The sequence below is a fragment of the Curcuma longa genome, unplaced genomic scaffold (assembly GCF_044706935.1).
Source record: "Curcuma longa cultivar G26 ecotype Majalengka, Jawa Barat unplaced genomic scaffold, ITB_CL_G26_1.1 contig_14126, whole genome shotgun sequence".
Classification (NCBI taxonomy): Eukaryota; Viridiplantae; Streptophyta; class Magnoliopsida; order Zingiberales; family Zingiberaceae; genus Curcuma; species Curcuma longa.
Window position 1 is genome coordinate 317,962 of NW_027429672.1, and position 6,000 is coordinate 323,961.

The following is a 6,000-nucleotide window of genomic DNA, read 5'->3' on the forward strand; positions in this document are numbered from 1 at the left end:
AACCCTCATGGTTTTGTTCTTGGGCTCTCTCCAAAAGGCCTCATACCAATGGAAATACTTTTCATCTTTCTAATCCGATGATCTTTTCCATGTGCTTTAGATGTGAGACTATGTTTGTACCTTTGCAACACAACAAATTCAACCTTGGTAAGGCTGAAACATGAGTATTAATCGATTGATTAGGCGAATCGATTGATCGATGGACTTTAAACGCTGAAATCGAGATTTGAAATGTTTTTAGAATTTGTTATAGTAATTAGGGGTTTTGCTACAGTAACTAAGTTTTCATCAGATCTTAAACTTCAAAAATTAGAATTTGTTATAGTAATTAGAGTTTACTACAGTTCTAGGTTTAGGATTGTTGTACTATTTTGCTACAGTAACAACCCATTGTTGGTTCCAATAATCGATTGATGGCGCTATAGTAACGAATTGAAATTAATTGGCTAATTTGACTGTTTATTGACAATTGATTGCTTAGTAATCGATGCTAAGGTAAAAAAGAATCATTTTATAAATTTAAACAGCCGAATTCGATGACATCGATTTACTAATAAAAAACTCCAGATTAGTGATAAACCAGTTTTAAATGAACAAATCGGATTCAAATTTATACTAGAATCAATGATAATCTAAAAATTCAATTCTGAAAATAAACCATCTATAATCAATTTGGAAAGAATACAATTGACTTTAAAAAAAATCGAAGATGAAGAAACTCTAACAAAGACTAATATTTTGGCTTTTCAAATAAATTAGGAGACATCTTTTTCTAAAGTAAAATTAATCTCTATCGACAACAACTTACAATAAAACCCTTTTTCGTTTATTCAAAAATAATTCATTTGAAATAGACTGTACATGTCGTATGGCCAAATACCGACAAACAAACTAAGGATGCATATTTGGTTTAAGTTATCATAAAAATCTTAGTTATATGATTATTACATAATACATAATTAAAATTATGAAGTATAAAATATAATTTAACATTATTTGATTCAACTTATTTATTTGAAGGAAATAAAATATAATCAATTTAATATTTATTATATTACCTTTATTTTAAATAAATAAAATTAAATTAATAATATTAATATTAATAATATTGATAATAATAATAAATTGATAATATATAAAAAATAAATATAATTTATTTATATGTTTTAAATTTAAAATAAATTTATATATTTTTAATAAAATAATTTATTAATTTAATAAATACAATTTGTTAATTTTATTTTTTATAATTTAAAATAAATTTATATATGTTTAAAAAATAATTCATTAAAAATAATTATTTTAATAAAATAATTTATTAAGCTAATAAATATAATTCATTAATTTTATTTTAATAAAAAAATCATTAATATAATTATTTTAATAAAATAATTTATTAAATTAATAAACATCATTTATTAATTTTATTTTTTAAAATTTAACATAAATTTATATATATTTTAATAAAATAATTTATTAATTTTATTTTTTTAATTTAAAATAAATTATCTTTTTTTAATTTATAAGCATTTAAATTAAAATTTATTAAATTAATTAACTCAATTTCAATTAAATTTCACGATACATTTCAATTAACTCAGTTTTAAAATTAGAAGATAATTATGAAAAAAAATTGCTAACTTCTGAAATTTTAGAAAATCTTAGACTACCAAGGTAATTACATTCTCGGGTAATAACTCATTTGCTGATGTGGCGATGATATTGTATTATTTAAGAATCGATCATAATCTGAACCAAACAAGGTTATACTTGATAATTTAGATAGATAATCATGGTTATCAATGATAACCCCTGACCAAACGTTAAGCACATAACAATTGTCAATGAACAAGTCGTATACATGTCATATAGCCAAATCCTGCACAAATTAAGCACATAACAAGCATATAATAACCAATTGACTATAGTAGAAACGTTCTACCATGGATGGGTCCCGTGGGTAGCCAGGGTATGCAAATAGTCACTATCTGCAGGAGAAACGTTCTACCACGAATGGATTATGTACGTAGACATGATATATATCAATAGCTATCTAGCTATGGATTGCGGGAGAAACACTCTACCACAGATGGATCATGTGGGTAGTCTAGATATATAAGTGGTAATTGTCTTCGGGAGAAATGCTCTACCATGGACGAATCCCGTGGATAGACAAACTACGGATTGTGGTGGAAACACCCTACTACGAATGGATCCCGTGGACAATCTAGATATACAAGCATACAAAGCGACAATAAATAGATAAATAATAATAATCCAATGATATATAATCTACCGACTATGCAACGATATACCAACCATAACATATAAAAGCACAAGTATAAATGACAATAAATAACATGGATAGTAATGAAACTGCATAGATATCAAAATGGAATAATCATAAGATTAAGCAATTAAGTATCAATTTTAAGATATAATATAGAGTGGAGTCAAGGTAACATAAGTAGCTGCCATATACTAAATTAAATGCAAATAAACGAATCATGCACTAAAGTCAAACAAACTGCAAAAGTCAAAGGAAGAACTACTCATCTCAATTGTAGATCGTCCTATCTTCAAGCCAAATGGTCTGTGACTAGCTCGAATCCTACAGTACATAATATGAGACATTCGTGATTACCTTGGTTATGAAATTACCAAGTAATCACATAACCAAGGTTATACAAAATAAAACATAACCGAATGTTTTTGATTTAATACTAGGGAATGAGACAAAACCTTGTTTGTTTAAAGGTTTTAATACATTACTTATTTTAACATTTACTATATAACTCCTAATTCAATTATGATTATTTTTAAAATTAAATTAATTTAATATTTAATTATTTTTAAAATTAAATTAAATTATGAATAATAATAATAATATAATATATATTATAAATTTTAAATTAATCTTAAGAGAGACTCTAACAAATCAGGATAAGTATTTGAGCAAAACCGAATCGACCGAATTGAATAAATCAAAAACCGATTAGAAATTGAAAATACCAATTAGAAATTTATATTTCAAACTAGGAATACATGAAAATAAATATTGCCGATGGCAAAATATTACTTGACATACACTACTCTTTGGCAAAGCTAATTTCACAAACACAATTCATATTTTGATAAGCTCTATATGGTGCTATATCAAAAATCATATTCAAAACAATTACAAATTAAAGTATATATCAGAAATACAAAACACTTCAAACACCTACTCATTCATAATATTGAATCATATATATATTCACACAAACACAAAATGAAAAATTCACACAAACATAACTTATGTTCAATCCAAAATAACATTCATCCAAAAAGTTTTATTCAAAATGATAGCAAGACTATCCAAAAGTATATCCAAAATATAAGTACCAACAATGTATACCAAAATGACAATTTAATTCAAATAGTTAATTCATTCTGAATGGATCTCAGAGAGCAACTTCAACATATAACTTCTCCTAAATATCTTTGACAATACGAAGAAGTTGTCAAGCTTGTGTTCATCTTTGAGAATATACTCCGGAGAAGTTGTCAAGCTTGGCTACAGATGGGATCTTTCCTTATCGCATAAACTTTTTGGATAAGATACATAAATAGAACAAAGAATTCAACCCTGTCAAAGGTGAGGTGAATTAGAAGGGGAAAAAACAAAATCAAGACGAGGATAAGTACCAACAATATCAGTGCTTGATACTCCTTCTGTTCTTTTAATTTGCTTGTATCGGCCAGCCTTTTTGGCCAGAGCATATGCATCAGTACCATCTGGAAGCAGGCAAGGGTCATCCCCATGGATAATGTAATCTATATTGTATTCAGTGAATAACTTATTCATGAATTCTTTAGTTATAGCATAAGGAGCATCTTGAATGACCTCATCAACCTACTTCACTGCACCAACCATTGTCATCCTAGCAAAAGGGAAACGTAATGTATTACCAAAAGAACTAACGAAATCATGTACTGTAATTGTACAAGGCAAATCAATGTCACTAAGACTAAGAACATAATCAATGTTATGAAAAATTTTTCGTACATATATATAAGTTGCTTTTAACTGGTCATTTCATGTAACCTGACAGTTAGAAAGATGAAAGAAGAAGGAATTGGTAGATAAGTAAAACAAGTTCAAATGACAAGGGGCAAAGTTTAACACCATGTGTCCTAGTAGGGAGAGAAAGTGGGGAAGAATGGAATGCAAGAAAGAAAGAACAAATAAAATATCCAACACGAGGAACAACAATTTCACATGGAGAAAAAACTCACAAATATTGCCACTATATGAAAAATTAGTATATCTTCATACTTCTTTTGGATCTTAATGAATTGAGCATTACCTTCACTAATATCTTCCTCTTCAGCATCTATTTCAATGAATAAGAAAAATGTCATGATTGTTCACAACGTGTGAATTGTGTTTGCAACTCCACTTTATGCATGAAGTGTGGAAATGATAGGACGAGAACATTCATATAAAAATCAGAGGAGTGTGACCTACCTATGATAAAGTTGATAAATGCTTGAATATCCTCTCTGATCGGGAAATTAAATTGAGATTAAAATAGAGAGTAAGTTAAATGAACATGCACCAAAATCAATTTTGGATGTGTAAATGCTTAATTTGGAGCAAACATATAGGGATGCTTCCTGTCAGCTTGGTGGATAAAAAAACGGCAAAAGGACCAAATAAATGGATACAAAGCAACTATACAAATGGGCATGCTGGTAGATATCTTCATATAAGATATAGAGACAAAGGATGGAAAAGAAACAGCAAAAGAGCTTTAATTACCGTAGAAATCAATATCATGACTGCAAAAAGATAAAAGATGGTAGTTATCTGATCAATTACCATAAAACTATTGTTTTATTAGAGAAAGGCAATACAATCACTAAACCTAGAACCAATTTCTCAAGCGACATAAAGATAAATCTCAAATATGCACCTTTCGTGAAGCGGGGTGACGGGCGACCCCTTATTCGCCTTGATCTCGTCATCACTCACCACCCCAACAACGAGCTGATCTCCGAGGGCGCGAGCCTGCCGTAGGGAATTGCAATGGCCGTAGTGCATCATGTCGAAGCACCCATCCATGTAAACCCGGATGGGCATCTTCCTGCCCCCACGGGCGGGAGCAGCTGGTCAGGGCCTAGATGCTTGCAGTTGAAGGTATGCGGTTCGAGGGCTCATGGCGCACATGAGATAACATCAAAATGTGTCATGTTTCCAATTCCCTCGAGCCACTATGCCCTGGCCAGTCCCGCATTCACCGTGATTTACTCCCCCTCATACTTGTGGGGCCGGGGTGGGGGGCCCGCTAGGTTGGCGGTTCCAACCTTTTGCAGCCGGATGGGCATCTTCCTCCTGCGGCAGATCCCAGGGATCCGAACCACCGGAAGCAATGACAATTGAGGCCAACAGAAAATAAGGAGAGCGCGACAAAGAGGTAGGCCGCCGTGAAGCTGGGGCTTCCAAGGACCTCCATGACGCATTCTCCGATTTCCATCGGTAGGAGATAGATCTGCGTGCGAGATCTTGGATTTAAGGAGTTGAGGACCCTTCTTCAGAGCTCCATGATCGGAAGCGGAAGGGAAGGCTTCGAATCTTGGAAAGTTGAGAGGAGGGTTGCGATCGTTCGTCGCGCACGAAGGCTTCGAATCGCCCCGCCGTTAAGGTTTTGCTCGCGAAGGGTTCGCGGAGGGTTTCGCTCGCGGAGCCTCACGGGGTAATTTTGGAAAGAACCCTGGAATCAAGAATAAATCTCCATTTTCTTTGGTTTTTTGATTTCGGATTGGATGCCCTCTCTTTTGTTGACATATATTGATGTGTCGGACATGAACCATTATTTGAGAATCGTCGATTACCTAAATTAAATAAGGTTTTAATTGATAATTTTAAATAGATAACTAAGATAATCACAAATGATCCCAACCAAAAGCACCCAAGGACTACAACAGGGAGGTAAGTAGGTAGGTAGTTAGCCGATA